Below are 20,908 nucleotides of genomic sequence, written 5' to 3' on the forward strand. Positions count from 1 at the left end.
AAAATAATTTCCCTGAGTGTAGCCGAAGTTCTCTGAGAATTCCAGGTTTTCCCAAGTTGAATAAAATTCCCTGATAATTCCAGGTTTTACAGGTAGTAGACACCCTGAGCTCTAGCAAACTTAGAGATTTACATCGATTCGTTTTCTCAATGTACAGAAATAAAGAAGGTCTACTAGTAGTTTCTCATGTTTACCTAAGAAACCCTTCGTTTATATCGTCAAAAATGGCTTCAGCTTAACAATATTCAATTTTAACTAGTGAAAGTGTCAAATCATATATGGGGCCTTCCTTAGCCGAGTGGTTAGAGTCCGCGGTCACATAGCAAAGCCATGCTGAAAGTGTCTGGGTTCGATTCCCGGTCGGTCCAGGATCCTTTCGTGATGGAAATTTCCTTGACTTCCCTGGGTATAGAGTATCATCACCTGCCACACGAGATACGGCAACTTTGTCAAAAAAAAAGCTCTCAGTCAATAACTGTGGAAGTGCTCATAAGGACACTAAGCTGAGAAGCCGGCTCTGCCCCAGTGAGGACGTAATGGCAAAAAGAAGAGAAGAAGATGATGTGAAGTTAATTAAAGTCTTCATATGCCTATTTCTACGCATAAAAATAGAAATGTTTTACATGTCCTCACATAGCTTTTTCTATTTTCGTACGTTTCCCACAGAGCACATTTTCCTGCACCCTTTTCATGTTGCGCTGGCCACTCATGTGTAGCTCAACAATCATAAAGTGCTTTGATGGAAACCATTGTCGACTTCCGACTGCGCCACAATGACCTATCGAACCGAACCGTATGTGGGGGTGCAAACCCAGCCAGGATCAACAACCGAACGACGAACAAACCTTCCCAACGGCGACGACAACGAACGGACACCATCGTCGTTGTCGTTGTCCGGAAATGAGCTGTTTTTATTGCTCCTGGCCAACCCAACTTCCTTCGCCGCCCGTCTCATCTGTGCACGCAACGAACATAATAGGAATATGATTTATGTAAGAACTCGTCGAGATAATTTACACATACAGTTATATTCAGGCACGTCCTTCTGGAGGGTGGGCTTTTGGAGGGAAAACGGCACTTTTGTCAGAGTTATTTATTTTTGATGGCTTCGTTTGACCTTCGCTACAAGAGTGCACTTTGGGAACGTTTTGACAGATGGACGGCTAAGTAGGGGTGCTTGGGGTGATATGCACTGTTGGGGCAAAACGCACATTTGCGAATTCTCTGAGGCGGGGGTTTAGTTCTCAGAAAATTGAGAATATCTCTCACTTATAGCTCTTCGCAACAATCATGATCCGCTACACATCATAAGAACGTGTTTATCATCTACTGCCACAGCTCTGATTATTTCGGGAGGATAATGAACTCCAAACCTGGAGGACACTATTGCTATCAAAAGTTCGGGGATTATTTATCGTGACGGTAGAATAAAACACCTATCCCAATGGTAAATATGGGAAAAAAGAATGAGTTTTATCATCGCTCTCTCTTTAGGGCTCTTCTTCGCTGCTGCTATTTTTCAAGCTTGTTACACCTTGTGAAATATTGCCGATCATGGACCGATACAGATGGGATGTTTTTCTTCGCTTGCTTTGATCGTGCTTCGAAATCAATTGAGAACGAATTCTGCAATGCCTGCTCTGGAAAAAACAACTTTTGATTGAGACATACTATACAGATTGATAAAATATAACAAAATTCCAGGCAACCTGAAGCCGTGATTTTTTTTTTTGTGTTAGGGAAGCTACAAATCTATAAAAAATTGTGCTTTACTTAGAAAACGTTAAACTACCATGTGGACGTAAATGTTGATATTTTTTTGAAAAATTCAATACCCAATAGAGTCCTAAAGCCCTGTCTCAATTTTAGTACCAAACGCTTAAGTTTAGGGCAGAAACACATGTTTACTCAATTTTTAATTGATTTTCATTGGTTTAAGTACAAAAAATATTTTTTTATGATTTTGTCACACCTTTTGGTTTAAACTCAAATGTTGGGTATATTTTGTTTTCCGTGTCCCTTCCTAAATGTCAGATAGGAACAACCCCAGTGTTCAAACTATATGCCCTGTGGCATTTTTGTCGAAAAAGTGAATGTCAAACAAGATCACAAGTGTCAAGGTTCATATTCGAAACCATTTTTAAAATTGAAGTTTAAAAATGTTATAGCCGTTATTTGAGCTGGAAAACTTGCTAAAGTAGTTGCAATAACAAGCTCTTTCGTATTATTAAATAAAAACAAGAATTCATTATACATTTTAGGACCCAATTAGGACAAAAACTCGCCTATCACAATAAAAAGTGGACACAAATCAACTAGATTCGTGTATAGAAACACTTCAAACATATTGTTTGATCTCCGTTTCGGCACATCTTCCTTAACTGGTGCATTTTTCCCCAGGACCCCCTGAATATTGCTTAAATTTTTAATGGTTGCTTAAATTTTAATCGAGCCCCGCACCAACAGATTGTTGTCGGTGTCGTGATGAAGTGGAATAAAAGTGGCGCGCCTCCTCCGAAGAGTGAATTCAATTACCGACTGCATAAAAGCGGTTGATTGATGAGGTCCTAATTGGGGGAAATGTCAGTGGGACATGTCAATCACACCAAATTAAGGTCCATACCGGGTGCCTGCCTTGCAATCGTTCGCTGGGTTCGCACAAAAAAAAACCACGCAATTGTGGCTGGGAAATTAAATCAGAATGATTACGGAAACTTTTCTCGGTGGGTGGCGTTTATGTCAATTGATTCCGAAGGGTTCGGGTGAATTGATTTTCTGTCCGATCGACAGCTGAAGCGCCGCACTTGAACCAACGGCAATTACAACGCATGGTCAGGTTTAACACGGAAAAACCTTAAATTCCATACTCATGCTGGCAATTGCTTTAATGATGCTTTGCTGACTAAACAATTTTTGGCGAACAAGAACAAGGTTCGTGGAAGGTGTTCATGAGGGGGGCCACAAGTGGTTTTTGTCTTTTACTAACACCACCATCGCTTTGTTATTCGTCACTTTCCGCAAAACTTGTTGGTGTTATAGATATTTGCAGCTAATCTATCAGTATTCGGAAACCCTATTTTGGTAGTCTGATTTCTACGCCATAAAGCGCAGTTCATGTACCCGTACCAACATTGTATCGATTGACAGGGCATGTCCATCGATGTAAAAACTTTTCACGCAATTTCAATGTTTCACAGCTAAAAATATGTTGTAAATTTCAGTTTATATTCATGCACATATTTGGAGCATCAAAATAAACTGAAATTTCAACGACAAATCGCATATTTTTCAATCGAATGCACTTTGAATTTACATGATCATGTAACATTCAAGCATTTTTAGTTGAAAATTAAACGTGATGCTGTAACATTATATAATTTTTATTTACTTTTACTATACTCGCCTGTTTACGCTACATTGAAATTGAAATATTTTTATCTGTGTTGGTCCTTTCAGTGTAGGTACATATTTCGGACTCTATGACAGTCGTAGAGAGCTTCATTCTATTACAAGAGGCAAAATGGGGTCCAAAATGCTAATCAATTCCATTCTTCGGCTTGATAATAAGCTAAGTCAACTGTTTTAACGAACTACTTAAGTCCAAAAATTCTATGAGAGTCGAATCCGTTGATTGATAATTTTGTCCTTGCCAGTAAGAGGCCCGAAATTAACCTAAGGAAACCTTCAGGTGAAATTTTGCCAACATAGGGCAAAAGTACCATTAGTGGTGCACCTAATGAAAAACAGCTAAAATATTCTGATAAAGTTATGAAATATGTGATTTTAACACATTAGTCGATATATTCTAAATCACTGAAGGAGCAAATGAGCAAAATGTTTATGCCAAATAGTTGCTTTAAATATCTAACAACTTAGAAAAATATCACATAGTCACTAATTAGTGCCAAACAAGTCAAAACACAATACCTTCACTATTGGAGTTACCTCCACTAAGGGAGCGTTATCTTTTCGTTATAACTTCACAATTACTGATAGCATCCTGTTAATATTTTTTTGCAGTATTCCACCAAGGAATCCGTTAATGTTATTAAGTTATTATTAGTTGGCTATGTTGGGTATGTTAAATGTCTTTGAAAAAGATCAGGTTCGTATAAACCGTTCATTCCTACTTTTTTAAACGTTTTCGAACCTCTGCAAATTCCACTGTAGAAAAATATTGAAAACCCTTTAGCACGCTTTCGACTCCAAATAAACATTACCCCAATTTTGTGTCTTTAAACGGTGTTTTTATTCATGTTAGTTTTCTTTGATGGCAAATGTTGGAAGGCGGCACTAATTTCCTAAGAAATTAGAGGAAGTTACTATCTGTTAACCATAATAGTATTAGAGAATTATTTGTTTCGCACCAAAAGCAGCTTTAAATGGCTTAAATTTTAATTTCCTCTCCGATTGTCAACATAAACCCATCTAGTTTTTTTTTCCTGAAATTCCTAAAATATAATCCAATAGATCTACTATAATGTCCTCCAGAAACTACTTAAGCAACCCCTATAACGGATGCTTCAATATTTCTTCTTAAAGTTCGCTCAAGGATTTGTTTTCGGAACATCCCTGAGAGTCCTCTGAATATGCTCACAGATATCCCTTTAGGATTTACTTCAATGATTCCTTCTCTGCTATTGTTTTCGAAATCTGCAGGAGTTCCTTCAGCAAAGGTTCGAAAACAATAATTACATCTGGAACTGATTCAAACAAATATATTGATGTTTTTTTACTAAAAGTTATCCAATATTACCTGGAAAATGTGCATGCATTTCACGTTAGATTACCATATAGATTCAACAAGGATTCATCAAAAAAAATCAAAATAATATCTTCCAGTCATAAAGTTTTTTTTATAAGGCACTCTGTGCTCGTGGCCACTACTGCGCCGGAATCAGTTGATCTGTAGCATCTTCTTTACCGATACAGATCTATTTTCAACTTATCTATATTTACATCTTATTTTCACTCTCTCCTACTCTTTTACTCTCAAACCGAGCAGGTAGGAACGAGCTCTGTTGTTAGTGAGGCTAGCTGCCTGCGAAGAGGGTCAGTTTGTCTCAGTCATCATCTGATACTGACGGAGGATGGATGTGCTCCTCAAAGCACGGTCCTCCGTGAGGCATCTTCTGGTGGCTGGACGGGTTTTTTTGTGGAGGGGCTGGGAATCGAACCCATGACCTTCCGCTTATGAAGCGAAAGCGTAACTTCAAGGCTACAGACTCCCCTTGTCATAAAGTTAGAATTAAAGAGATTTAACGCAGTCAGTTTTCATACTTGAACTACTTTAAATACAATGCGCATCGTACCATCGTGCTGTGCGTACACGAATTCTCTCTGCTCTTGGAAGTTTTCTTAAAAACTACTTAAAGCAATACAACAGTCTACACAAACAGTACTTTTCAGTGCTAAAATTAAAAACGGTACTTTTCAGTGCTACTTAAACAGTACTTTTCAGTACTATTTTTTCTACTATTGATCCCTTTACGATCCTTGTTTGGACCCGTGCCTTCGATTTTTCGTTGGACCCGTTGGCGAAAGCTAGCGGTGGTAATCCTTCTTGGATACCGTCTAGGGAAAAAACCTCTCGAAGGTCACGTCTTTCTCGTTTATTAACTAAACATGGTATCAACAACTAACAAAAGGAAGGGTGAATCTCTGAATTCACTACTTCCTTCCAAAAAAGTGGGTTTTAAAACTGTCACTACACGTGGCAAGAATGGAAGAAAGGACGCTTCCCCGGAATGCGAAGTTTCTTCCAAGGGTGAAATGAATAATTGTATTGAAATGAGCAATCAGTTCGATGCTCTAGACAAATTTTCCGAACACCAAATCGAAGCAGCCTCTAGCCCAGGCTCTTTGATTCAAGTGAGGAAGCAAAGAGTGCCGCCTATCGTGGTCAGTTGTTCCGAATTTGGGGGATTTAGGCAGGAGATCTTGAACTCCATTAGGGGAATCAAGGTTTCCTTCCAAATCGCAAAGAAAGGAGACTGTCGCGTTTTGCCGGAAACTCTTAAAGATCGTGAACTTCTTCTCAAACATCTTGAAGAGAAGAAGCACAAATTTTTTACTTATGACGACAAAACTGAACGTTTGTTCAAAGTCGTCTTGAAAGGTCTCTCAAGTGACTATAAGTCACCTGAAGAGATCAAAAATGGAATAAATGATTTACTTGGATTTTCCCCAGTCCAAGTAATCATTATGAAAAAGAGAACCCAATCTGGCATTGTTCGGAAAGGGCTTTCTCAAGAATATTATTTAGTTCACTTTAACAAAAAAGAACTAAATAATATTAAAGCTTTAGAAAAAGCTAAACTTATGTTCGATGTCCGTGTGACGTGGGAACATTTGCAGAAACCTGGAGGAAATTACCAGAACCCCACTCAGTGCCGTCGGTGCCAAAAGTGGGGTCATGGTGCAAAAAATTGTCGCATGGATGCTTAATGCATGATTTGTGGAGGTTCTTCGCACGCTAAGGACGACTGTCCTGTGAAAGAAGATACCAGAAAGTTTCAATGCGCCAATTGCAAGGGCCCTCACAAAGCTAACTTTTGGGAATGCATTTCACGCAAAAGAGTCGTTGAGGCTCGTGCCAAGCAGATGAAGGATAATATCCGTTACGATAACGGTCGTTTCCGGAATTTGCCTGGTAGAGTATCGAACAATGCTCATTTTTCAGTAAACGATCGCTTGATTAGGAATCATACCCACCAGGAAGATCATAATCATGTTCATTCACAAACAAATTTTAATCCGCGGGTAGCCGTTCGAATCTTTCAATTTCGAATGTATCTACCCACGGTAAATCCTTTGCCGATATCGTAGCAGGTAATTTGAACTCTTCCCCTGTTCGTTCCATGAGTACCCATTCTACTTGTTTCAAATCAAATGGAAAAAAACCCTACCGCCACAGGTAACTCCTACCCCGCTTCTTCGTCTACCGAAAATTCCAACGGGAAATCATCAGATGATATGTCTGCCTCTGATTTTAATTTTCTAACTGAACAATTGAATCTAATGATTGATGCAATGTTCAAAGCCACCATTATGACTGAAGCAGTCCAAGTTGGTGTAAAATTTACAAATCAAATTATTATTGGATTACGTTTTTCCAATGGATCCAAATAATAATTTAAATATTTTAAATTGGAATGCTCGTTCTCTGAATGGTAAAGAGGACGAGCTGTTTAATTTTCTTACGGTTAATAACGTGCATATAGCAGTTATAACCGAAACGTATTTAAAACCTGGATCTAAACTCAAAAGAGATCCTAACTTTTTTGTTTATCGAAATGATCGACTTGATGGGGCATGTGGGGGAGTTGCAATCATCATTCATAGGCGTATAAAACATCAACTGTTTTCATCATTTGAAACTAAAGTTTTTGAAACTTTAGGTGTTTCTGTTGAAACACAGTTTGGTAGCTGCCTATTTGCCTTTTCAATGCTCTGGACAGCAAGTTAATTTGCTCCAAACTGACTTGCGTAAATTGACTCGCAATAAGTCAAAATTTGTTGTCATTGGTGACTTTAATGCCAAACATCGGTCATGGAATAATTCTCAAAGTAATTCCAACGGCAGAATTTTATTTGATGAGTGCTCTTCAGGATATTTCTCAATTAAATACTCTGATAGCCCCACATGTTTTTCCTCTTCTAGAAATCCATCTACAATTGATTTGGTCTTAACCGACTCTAGTCATCTTTGTAGCCAACTGATTACTCATGCTGATTTTGATTCTGATCATGTCCCTGTTACATTTCAAATATCCCAAGAAGCGATTCTCAATCCTATCAGCTCCACTTTCAATTATTTACGAGCCGACTGGAATATATATGAAACGTATGTTGACTCTAATCTTGATGTTAACATTTCTTTAGAAACTAAACTTGATATTGACAATGCTCTTGAAACTTTAACAAATTCCATTGTTGAAGCCAGGAACATTGTAATTCCAAAATGTGAAGTAAAATTTGAATCCGTGATTATAGACGATGATCTTAAACTCTTGATCCGTCTTAAAAACGTGAGGAGAAGACAATTTCAACGCACTCGTGATCCTGCTATGAAAATTATATGGCAGGATTTGCAGAAAGAAATCAAGAAACGTTTTGCAGATTTAAGAAACAAAAATTTTGAAAATAAAATTTCTCAATTGGACCCCGGCTCTAAGCCCTTTTGGAAATTATCTAAAATCTTGAAAAAACCTCAGAAGCCTATACCGGCATTGAAAGAGGAAAACAAATTATTAATAACTAATTGCGAAAAAGCTCAAAAACTAGCTATGCAGTTTGAAAGTGCGCACAATTTTAATTTAGGACTTACTAGTCCAATTGAAAATGAAGTTACTCAGGAGTTCGAAAATATTCTCAATCAAGAGAACGTTTTCGAAAATGCCTGGGAGACTGATTTGGAAGAAGTGAGAACTATTATTAAAAAAAATCAAAAATATGAAAGCTCCTGGCGATGATGGAATTTTCTACATCAAGAAACTTCCAGAAAGTAGCTTATCATTTTTAGTTGATATATTTAACAAATGTTTTCAATTAGCATATTTTCCTGACAAATGGAAAAATGCTAAGGTTGTTCCAATTTTAAAACCAGACAAAAATCCTGCAGAAGCTTCTAGCTATCGTCCAATCAGTTTGCTTTCCTCCATCAGTAAACTTTTTGAAAAGGTTATTTTGAACAGAATGATGGTCCACATAAACGAAAATTCAATTTTTGCCAATGAACAGTTCGGATTCCGCCATGGACATTCGACCACTCATCAACTTTTACGTGTAACAAATTTGATCCGTTCCAACAAATCTGAAGGCTATTCTACTGGTCTTGCTCTTCTAGACATAGAAAAAGCATTCGACAGTGTTTGGCATGAAGGTTTGATTGTAAAATTGAAAAATTTTAATTTTCCAATATACATTGTTAGAATAATTCAAAGTTATCTGTCAAATCGTACACTTCAGGTTAATTATCAGAACTCCAAATCTAAAAGACTTCCTGTAAGAGCTGGTGTTCCCCAAGGCAGCATTTTGGGACCAATATTATACAATATTTTCACATCTGACTTACCTGAGTTACCTCAGGAATGTCAAAAATCTTTGTTTGCGGATGACACAGGCCTCTCCGTCAAAGGTCGAAGCCTGCGTGTCATCTGTAGTCGATTGCAAAAAAGTTTGGATATTTTTTCTTCATACTTGCAAAAATGGAAGATTTCTCCTAATGCTTCCAAAACTCAACTAATAATATTCCCACATAAACCAAAAGCTCTTTATTTGAAACCTTCAAGTAGACATGTTGTCACGATGAGAGGGGTTCCAATAAATTGGTCAGATGAAGTTAAGTATCTAGGACTCATGCTAGATAAGAATTTAACTTTCAAAAATCACATTGAGGGCATTCAAGCCAAATGTAACAAATATGTAAAATGTCTCAATCCCCTTATTAATAGAAAATCAAATCTTTGTCTTAAGAACAAGCTTTTGATATTCAAACAAATTTTCAGGCCAGCCATGTTGTATGCTGTACCAATATGGACTAGCTGTTGTAATACCAGGAAGAAAGCTCTGCAGAGAATTCAAAATAAAATTTTGAAAATGATTCTGAGGCTTCCTCCCTGGTATAGTACCAATGAGTTACATAGGATATCCAATGTTGAAACATTGGAACAAACGTCAAATAAAATAATCAATAATTTCAGGCAAAAATCGTTACAATCTTCTATTGCCACGATTAATGCGTTATATGTTTAGATTAAGTTAGGTTAAGTATATTAAAAACTTTTTTTTTCTCTTATAAGTAGGTGAAATCAACTCACCTGTAAAAAATCTGAACTGCTACGGCAAATGAAATGTAATATGTTGTTAACAAAATGTTAATAAAATCTTAGATTTGTTTTACCAAATTAGGATGATAGTGTTGTCTAATAACACAGAACACCTAGATATAAGAAATAATGAATGTAATGTTTGGAATGATACTAATAAAGAAATTAAAAAAAAAAAACTACTTTAAATATATTTTTTCATGTCTTTTGCCATATTTTATTATAATTCTCTATTCTAAACAATTTTCCTTTTTTAACGATTGATCTTGAAATTATCGTTTTGTCTCAAATTCATAATATGACTTCCCAACACTTCAATTACTAAAGTGATTTTTCAAGAAAACCATTCAAATTTCTCCGCAAGAAGATCTTTTCTCCTATGATTCGAGTTCTCTTTCAAAACTGTCACTGTTCGGAACATGGGTCATGCTTGGGAATTGAGACAAAATGGTTAAACCAAGCAGGTTTCTACAGAAACGTATTTATGAATTGCTTCCCACACAGTACAGGACAGAATAAAGTACGCATTAGCCGTTTTTCATAGAGAATGGTCACGTTTGGAGGCTTGAATCTCGGCTTGTAGTGGTCTGATTGACCTGAAATTTTAACTGCAGTTTTGAAACAACATGAGCTTTACTCAACTTAAAAAGCTTAATTTGAAACATAATCTTTACAGTTATTTAAAAAAATACAATTTTACAAAAAACCCATAAATTTATTTTTGAAAATTTTTGAAAGCAATTAGTTTTATTTAAAAAAATCTACAAATTTGTTTGCCTTACAAATTAGGGCATACTGCAATAAGTATTATTATTTCTAATACAAATTTTTAAAGTTTTTTGACAGAATTGGTGATTTGCGATAACTCAAAAGATACACAGAAAGAAAAATCCATGTAAATTTCAGCGCGAAATGATGCACATAAAGGAAATGCCAGATATGTCGTAAATTTATATTACAAAACGTGTAAAATTACATCACCATTGTGAAAATTTCCGCTACACATTGCGTCATCAAACATGAACTCTAACCGATTGCGCGACAGTTTACATAAATTTACATGACGGTGATGTAATTTTACTCGATGTGTGATGTACATTTTCGACTTATCTGGCATTCCATCTATGTGCATCATGTTACGTTGAAATTTACATGGATTTTTCTCTCTGTGTAGATAATTCAATGGAGTCCACATCACCTCATATGATTGACTCTTGTCCCTGAAATTATCATTAATAAAATACGATTTTACTGATCATAGCTTCCGGATGTGAGGGAATACCTAAAATAAATTCCTAGAAAATATTTTAAAACAATCTTATCGATGCCATGAGCTGAATTCCTGGATGAAATTTAGTAGGAATCCACACAGTTCAAACGAAACGTGTAAATTTCTGAGACATATAATGCACCTAACTGGAGCGTGGCAAATCATGGATACTTACATGTTATGTCATGTAAACTTCAATTATATGTCATGTAATCCAGCAGGATCCTGTGTGATTACGTGACATATAACACATATTAACATGAGCGAGGAGATTTCGACTGATGTGGGAGAATTGGAGCTACTAGTTTCGGCGCTGCAGTCTTGGGTAATCAAAACGACTGTTTTAGATTTGATTACCCAAGACTGCAGCGCCGAAACTAGTACCTCCATATTAACATGATTTCGGACTTAAATTTACATGACGTAATGTTTACATCGCATAAATGAAGTTTACTTGACATGTAATCATCATTATTTTTAACTTTGCAATCAAAGTTTGCTTCTCAGCTACAGTACCCAACTTTATCGTTTGTGAATGTTATATCTGATTACTGTAGTATATCCTAAAGTAAACCGGCCTTCCTTAGCCGAGTGGTTTGAGTCTGCGGCTACAAAGCAAAGCCATGTTGAAGGTGTCTGGGTTCGATTCCCGGTCGGTCCAGGATCTTTTCGTAATGGAAATTTCCTTGACTTCCCTGGGCATAGAGTATAATCGTACCTGCCACACGATATACGAATGTGAAAATGGCAACTTTGGCAAAGAAAGCTCTCAGTTAATAACTGTGGAAGTGCTCATAAGAACACTAAGCTGAGAAGCAGGCTTTGTCCCAATGAGGACGTTAATGTCAAGATGAAGAACAAGCCAGCTTTGCTGACGCATACCATAATTCCTACAAATAAAAAAGTTGTCAATTTCAATTATTTGAAAATGTGGACTACCTTAAGAGGATGCACAAACAGTTTATATGGTCAAATAATGTACGAAATATGCTTTCAATTGCAACATTTGTACATATTGCTCTTTTGCAACTCAGCTTAGGTAAACTACCAAAATTTTTGTTTGAATTTTGCAATATTCATTCTTTTATATATTTTTCTACCAGAAAGATGAAAAAAAATTTTAGGTGGATTAATTCAATTTTTTTACGGTCAATTTGTCAAATTTATGCTAGGAATGGAAAAAGTCAAAGGGGGACAACATATGCGAATATTAATACTTATTCAAATTCTTGTAAGCAGTCTGCCAAATAATGATAATAAAAATTGTTCCACTTCTTCTTCTTCTTCTTCTTCTTCTTCTTCTTCTTCTTCTTCTTTCTGGCATTACGTCCCAACTGGGACAAAGCCTGCTTCTCAGATTAGTGTTCTTATGAGCACTTCCACAGTTATTAACTGAGAGCTTTCTTTGCCGATTGACCATTTTTGCATGTGTGTGTCGTGTGGCAGGTACGAAGATTCTCTATGCCCTGGGAATCGAGAAAATTTCCTTTACGAAAAGATCCTCGACCAGCGGGATTCGAATCCACGACCCTCAGCATGGTCATGCTGAATAGCAGCGCGTTTACCGCTACGGCTATCTGGGCCCGATGATCCACTTACCCCACCCAATTTAAAAGTAGGGGTAAGTGTACCATGTCCAATATACCTGTATTTATTTATAAAAATCACATATTTTTCATTGTGATTCATTCAATAAGAACTGAAACGCTCACCACGTGTTGAAAAAACTACTAATATTCGATTTTAGACAGAGATACAATGAATTTTTTACTGATGGAAATCAGTTTTCAAATTAATTTATTTTTGCAGCTGAAAAGCTTGATTGTGTTGGTGTACATGTAGTACCAGTTTTGCAATAGTATCAGCGTGGACGTAAGAATATTACCTTAAACGAAGCAATGATAAAAAACATTCAACACATTCATGTAATTATGCTTAATATGGACAAATGATCCACTTACCCCACTGATACACTTCCCCCACTGTACATTACACTAATTTCGTTCACAAATTGTTTGATACAATATAACAACAATTATTTGTTTTGAACAACGAATTATTTCGTAGTCCAAACGAATGCTTTCGTAACATGAAACAATATTTATTTTCAGTATATAAGTAATTCTTGGAGGCGCATCTCCAGTACTGCATCAAGATTTATTTCATAACTTCTAGAAAGATGTACTTCTCAGAGAAGTTTCTGAAAAAAGTGAGCAAACCTTGACAAATCTCCACTAGACCCATGGTGGATATTTAAGGATGGAACATTGAAAATTAGTGTATACAATTGTAGAGGTAAGGTAGGTTGATTTTCCGTAGGTATTTAAAAGCAAATCATATTGAAAGCATGCACAATTCATCATTTGTTCAGAAATGATGATTTATGAATTGCGAACGTCTTCAGCCATCTCAAATTATAAAGAAATTATCCATAAATTTCTCATATCAGACAGAATTGTTTACCTTAATACAGTTTTTCTTTTTGAAGTGATTAAAATTTATATCAAAATTCAAGGCTATCAGGTTACACTTTTACATTTGGCCTAATAATTCTACTTCCTTATTGGCTAGCATATCTTATTATAATAATTTTGAACGTTTTCACCTATTCACTCGCAGTTCTGAAAAAAAAATAAGATTTTCTGACAGTCCTACAACATTTCCATTTTGACTGATAATCTTTTTAAAGTCGTTAGCTCCACCAATAACCTAAAAATTATAAAATACTTTTTCCTTATCGAATGATTCAAGAAACCATCTGAAAAATCTTTAATGTTTGATTATTAATTGAAGGAAGGATTCTCATGTTCATCCAAAAATTCGATTTTGCTTACAATTTTGGAAGAATCCATCAGTCTAATGGGTAGACGAGACCTGATACATGAGAGGAGTGCAATTTAGTGGTCGTTTTTGAATTAATTAAATTTATGATATTTTTATATTTATTTCAATGATGAACATGGTCATAGAGGGAACGGAGGGTGGGGGACTTTTGGGTGTATTGGACAGAACCAGGCAGAGCCACGAGGGGGGAAGAAGTTCTGAAAAGTCAGAATAAAAAGACCACGTGGTTTATGGAAGATCCCTGTTCTATGTTAATGTCCCAAAAACGTGAAATAGCGTCATTCAAGTAATTTATTAAGTTCTCAGGAAAATCATAGTTTTTTTCCATAAGAAAATCAAGTCAAAACATCTGTCCTAAAATAATACATTTTTGTTGTACCTGTGAATAAGTGATGTATTTTGTTATATTAATTATTTCTTCCTTTTGCGTGTTTCGGGTATTTAAATTATCGCTCTTGTGGATCTGTATGTTTCGCCACATATTTCATAGAGAAATCAAAATGCTAACAATCACACTGCAGAACACTTTTTTGTCATATGCACCAAAATAGCGCTATTTATTTAATGGGTTGCTGAATTCATTGCCGTTTTCAAAAATATCATAGCACGCATAGTTTTTGAGATATTGGTTGTTGAAAATGCAGAATTTGACGACATCATACAACTTGCATACAAGTTTATCCATTTGTATGGTGATTTATTTGTATAATTTATTACATAATTCAAACTTCATGTGTTAAACAATACTTATCAACAAACGTATCGTATGTTGCCACATAAGAGAAACAAAGCATTTCGTATGGAAATTTCAAGAATGTTGAAAAAGTCGATGTACTCCATATTAACTCGTTAAAATCAAACCAAATTAAATCTTAAATGCAAGTTGAAGTCTTAATTTGCATGCTTAGTGGATAAGATTATACATCTTTTGCGACTCAAAACTGTGACGTGCTGGAACATTTCTGAGAACGGCACCAGATTCAGCAACCCTTGATTTATTACAGACAAAACTATCATTTTTATTTTGTGTTATCAATGGAAAGGAAGGAAACATGCCTGCTGGCACTCCGAAATGTAAAAAAATATGACAAGATAACAAGAAAAAGGATAGCTTGTAGGCTATCAAAATTTTCAGCAAAGTTGCTCGTGTTGATTAGGAGCATATTTTGGTGGAAGACAGTGTTTGCACCAAAATACTATGAAACAATGAGAATACCTGCACGACATGTTCGCTAAGCTGTGTTTCTGCGTAAAGAACGATTCGTATGAAGGTTGCTTAGAAAAAAAATCAAATGTTTGTGAGAAATAGCCTATAGAGAAAATATCAAACTGAATAGTAAAAAAGGTAACTCGAAATTTCGAACTAATCCAGCTATGATGGAAGAGGAGGCGAAAACGACAAAAAATCATTCGACTCTGTTGATTTGTTTTCGAATTGTGACATAAGGTAATCAATTAGTTTTCTTTATAAATATGTTCAAAGTCACAAAAACTGACAGTACCGTGCAGTGTCATTAACATGACGAGAGCATAAATTTCAATGCTAGAACATTGTGCGGCATTGAATGTATACTAAATGTGAGAAAATATATGTTTTTGGTTTACCGATATAATAGAACAAGAGAAGAGCTTCAGATTTATGTCAAAAGTATGTTATGTTTGATTTTATGTTTAGCTTACTATACTCCAAATAAAAAATTTGGACACTGAAATTCGGTTTATATTTAAACACCGTTTGACGCTATTAGACGACATTTAAAAATAGTGTTCAAAATTAAAATCTTGAAAACCAAAGGAAATTTATTTGAAGTCTAAATTGTGTTGTTAATGGCATAGCCCTTAAACCCTTACCTAACATTGTCAATCAAATGCCTTTCCGCCGCGAAGTTTCTAATGACTGAGTTTAGTCGCATTAGTCGATGGTATTTAATTATAAAAAAATAACTTTACTTCAGTTCCTATTCCACCCATCGTGGATCGGCAAAGTGCCAGCCAACCAGCTGAACCCGCAACGAGCAACAAAAACGCACAGCAAAGCGAAAGTTCACCGACCAAAGTTCCATACCATTATTCGAGACCGAGAGAGGCCGGAAAGTGAAGGGCCAACAACTGACTGCCGGCTGAACTCAGCGACCGACGACGACGACAACCAACCTATTCCTACTAGTGAATAATGTATGACCGATCGGTGATGACGTTTTGAGTAGCGATTATTTTCACCGCAACCTTTCTCCTGCGGAGCACTTGCTGGTGAAGCAATGCGGGGGAGGGGGAAGGGACGCAGACCCAACAAACTAAGCATAAACTTGGCCGTAAATAGTGGAAAATTGCCCGTCTGCAGCTCCACCACAGCACAGTGGTTCGATATAGAACAAATGTCGAACAAAAACTGAAATTTTCTATTACGAATTAAAAATCCGATTAGGAAAGCCGAGAAAATATTACCATTCGGAGGAAACAACTTTGATGTTCGAGGTTTTGGCCACCTTTGAACAAATGTGCAAAGGTAGCGCGCTACGGTAGTCGTCGTCGTCGCCGTCGTAGTCCATGTTGCTATTGACGTTGATGGTGGTGCAGTTTGTGGTACCCGATCCGACCGACCTCGCTGCTTTCGAGTGAGGGAAGCGTAGGGAAAGGAACGGTAGGACGGGTGAATGCACAACAGTCAAAGGTCGTACAGCTAAGAGGTGCATGACAATTTCAGAGAGTTTTACTTTTATGCGACTCTTGAAGTTGAGTCAGGTGTGAGTGATGCTGGGCGAATGTAATCGGAATGTTTGGTATGGGTTGGCATGCATTGGTATGCTGTGGCAAGCCGAGTACTTTTGAGTTACGATCTCTAGAAGCTATTATTTGCGTAATACAGTTCTCAGAGGTTATCATGGGGCTGTGCGTACACAAATTCTCTCTGCTCTTGGAAATTTTTTTAAACTACCTAAAGCAATAGAACAGTACTTCTCAGTGCTACAAAAACAGTACTTTTCAGTACGTTTTACGATCCTTTTTTGGATCCGTGCCTTTGATTTTTCGTTGGACCCGTTGGCGAAAGCTAGCGGTGGTTATCCTTCTTGTACACCATCTTGGGAAAGAACCTCTTAGAAGGTCTCGTATTCTTTCGTTTATTTTCTAAACATGGTTGCAACTACAAACAAGAGGAAGGATGAATCTCTAAATTCACAACTTCCTTCATAAAAATTGGGTCTCAAAACCGTCACGAAATTGTTAAAGTTGATAATTGCATCGAAATGAGTAATCAGTTCGATGCTCTAGACAAATTTTCGAATACCAAATCGAAGCAGCCTCTAGCCCAGGCTCTTTGATTCAAGTGTGGAAGCAAAGAGTGCCGCCTATCGCGGTCAGTTGTTCCAAATTAGGGGGATTTAGGCAGGAGATCTTGAATTCCATTAGGGGAATCAAGCTCTCCTTCCAAATGGCAAAGAAAGGAGACTGTCGCGTTTGCGTTTGTTTGCTTGAAGAGAAGAAGCACATTTTTTTTTACTTATGACGACAAAACTGAACGTTTGTTCAAAGTTGTCTTGAAAGGTCTTTCAAGTGACTATAAATCAGCTGAAGAAACCAAAAATGGAATAAATGATTTATTTGGATTTTCTCCAGTCCAAGTAATAATTATGAAAAAGAGAACCCAATCTGGCATTGTTTGGAAAGGGCTTTCTCAAGAATATTATTTAGTTCACTTTAACAATAAAGATCTAAATAATATTGAAGCTTTAGAAAAATTTAGACTTATATTCGATGTCCGTGTGACATGAGAACATTTCCAGAAACCTGGAGGAAATTACCAGAACCCTACTCAGTGCCGTCGATGCCAAAAGTGGGGTCATGGTACAAAATATTGTAGCATGGATTCTAAATGCATGATTTGCGGAGGTTCCTCTCACGCTAGGGACGCCTGTCCAGTGACGGAAGATACCACCAAGTTCATATGCGCGAATTGCGGAGGCAATCATAAGTCAAATGTTTGGGCTTGCCCTTCCCGTAGGCGAGTCGTCGAGGCTCGTGCCAGGCAGATGAACAGTAATATCCGTTACGATAACGGTCGTTTCCGGAATTTCCCTGGTAAAGTATCGAACAATGCTCATTTTTCAGTTAACGATCAATTGATCAAGAATCATATCCATCAAGAAGAATATAATCATGCTCATTCACAAACTAATTTTAATCCGTCGGGTAGCCGTTCAAATCTTTTAATTTCGAATGTATCTACCCAAGAAAAATCCTTTGCCGATATCGTAGCAGGTAATTTGAACTACTAACCCTTTACATATTACAAGTAACCGTTCTAATTGTTTCAAATCAAATGGAAAAAAAACCCTACCACCACAGGAAACTAACTAACTGAACAATTGAATCTAATGACTGATGCAATGTTCAAAGCCATCACTATGACTGAAGCAGTTCAAGTTGGTGTAAAATTTACTAATCAAATTGTTATTGGATTACGTTTTTCTAATGTACCCAATGAATAATAATTTACAGATTTTAAATTGGAATGCTTCTTCTCTAAATGGTAAAGAGGACTAGCTGTTTTATTTTCTTACAGCTAATAACGTGCATATAGCAGTTATTACTGAAACATATTTAAAACCTGGATCCAAACTATAAAAAGATCCTAACTTTTTTGTTTATCGTAATGATCGACTTGATCAGGCATGTGGGGGAGTTGCAATCAGGATTCATAGGCGTATAAATCATCAATGTAAATTCTTGGTTGTCGGCTATCTCAGTCTTAATCAGCGAACGTTTTAATTTATTTTGCCCGACGTTTCGGCCATTTGTTGTGGCCTTTTTCAAGGGAAAAATGGTCTATCGTTTTTGTCCTTATTGATTTAGCTGTTCTGCGTGTCGAATTTACATAATTTTGCTTATTTGTACTAATTTTGGAAACAGTTGATATTGGTCACTTGGTCACAGTTATAATTACAATCTATTATTATTGGCGCGGTAAATGGCTGGGCATGGCGTACCATTGGTACCTCGCGTACCTGCAGGAATAAAATAGACCCCTTTGTGCGGTCCTTAGCCTCTTGCCCAGCAACTCCTATCCCTACCTCCTCGTGGTACTGGCCGGGGTACGAGTAACCTTGGGGAAGATCGGGTAACCAACCCCCGGTGGGAACTTTGGTCGTATGCTGACAGGGAAGGGGGGGTTTGCTTTTGCAAACCTGGAGCGTCTGTACTCCACGTTAGGAGCGGCTCACAACAGCGTCTATTCCCCATGTCAGGGGCGGCTGATCATCGTCCGAGTGCCAGAGAAGGATTCTAAGCTAAACTGCGCACTATGGCCCTCCGAACATTTAGGGGGAATGGTCCTCCGGAAATCTAGGGGGTTGGTGTCAGGCCCTGCAAGCCAACCGTAAAAACACATCAGCACAGGAACGTCAACGAGAGAATACAGACCGGAACAATCGGCAAAGACCACAGCGACGAAAATGGACTAGCGATTGGAAACTCGGTACGTGGAACTGCAAATCTCTCAACTTCATTGGAAGTACTCGCATACTCTCCGATGTACTGAAGACCCGCGGTTTCGACATCGTAGCGCTGCAGGAGGTGTGCTGAACAGGAGCATTGGTGCGAACGTTTAGAGGTAATCATACAATCTACCAGAGCTGCGGCAACACACGCGAGCTGGGAACAGCTTTCATAGTGATGGGTGATATGCAAAGGCGCGTGATCGGGTGGTGGCCGATCAATGAACGAATGTGCAAGTTAAGAATCAAAGGCCGATTCTTTAACTTCAGCATAATCAACGTGCATAGCCCACACTCCGGAAGCACTGATGATGACAAGGACGCATTTTACGCGCAGCTCGAACGCGAGTACGACCGCTGCCCAAGCCACGACGTCAAGATCATCATAAGAGATTTGAACGCTCAGGTTGGCCAGGAGGAGGAGTTCAGACCGACGATTGGAAAGTTCAGCGCCCACCGGCTGACGAACGAGAACGGCCTACGACTGATAGATTTTGCCGCCTCCAAGAACATGGCCATTCGTAGCACCTATTTCCAGCACAGCCTCCCGTATCGGTACACCTGGAGATCACCTCAGCAGACAGAATCGCAAATCGACCACGTTTTGATCGATGGACGGCACTTCTCCGACATAACCGACGTCAGAACCTATCGTGGCGCCAACATTGACTCCGACCACTACCTGGTGATGGTGAAAATGCGCCTAAAACTATCCGTCATCAACAATGTACGGTACCGACGCCCACCCCGGTACAATCTCGAGCGGCTGAAACAACCGAATGTCGCCAATGCGTACGCGCAGCATCTTGAGGCAGCGTTGCCGGATGAGGGCGAGCTCGATAGGGCCCCTCTTGAGGACTGCTGGAGGACAGTCAAAGCAGCCATTAACGACGCTGCCGAAAGCGTTGTCGGATATGTGGAACGGAGCTCAAGAAACGATTGGTTCAACGAGGAGTGCCAGGAGGTTTTAGAGGAGAAGAATGCAGCGCGGGCTGCAATGCTGCAGCATGGTACGCGGCAAAACGTGGAACGATACAGACTGAAGCGGAAACAGCAAACCCGCCTATTCCAGGAAAAAAAGCGCCGCCTGGAAGAGGTGGAATGCCAAGAGATGGAGTTGCTGTACCGTTCTCAAGAAACGCGGAAGTTCTATCAGAAGCTCAACACATCCCGCAAAGGCTTCGTGCCGCGAGCTGAGATGTGCCGGGATAAGGATGGGAGCATCTTGACGGACGGACGCGAGGTGATCGAAAGGTGGAAGCAGCACTACGATGAAAACCTGAATGGCGCAGAGAACACAGGCATAGAAGGTCAGGACAGCGAAGGCGATGGCTACGTCAGCACAGCGGACAGCGGAAATCAACCAGCTCCCACGATGGGGGAAGTTAAGGATGCCATTCAACAGCTCAAGAACAACAAGGTCGCTGGCAAGGATGGTATCGGAGCCGAACTCATCAAGATGGGCCCGGACA

General features: G+C 38.2%; 1 protein-coding gene across 2 annotated transcripts in view; it reads right to left on the reverse strand.

The window, feature by feature from the left end:
- Positions 1–20,908, reverse strand: part of LOC5573800 (furin-like protease 2) — a 1,094,423-nt gene that overhangs the window by 1,010,676 nt on the left and 62,839 nt on the right. The window lies entirely within an intron of this gene.

This window comes from Aedes aegypti, chromosome 3, assembly GCF_002204515.2.
Source record: "Aedes aegypti strain LVP_AGWG chromosome 3, AaegL5.0 Primary Assembly, whole genome shotgun sequence".
NCBI lineage: Eukaryota > Metazoa > Arthropoda > Insecta > Diptera > Culicidae > Aedes > Aedes aegypti.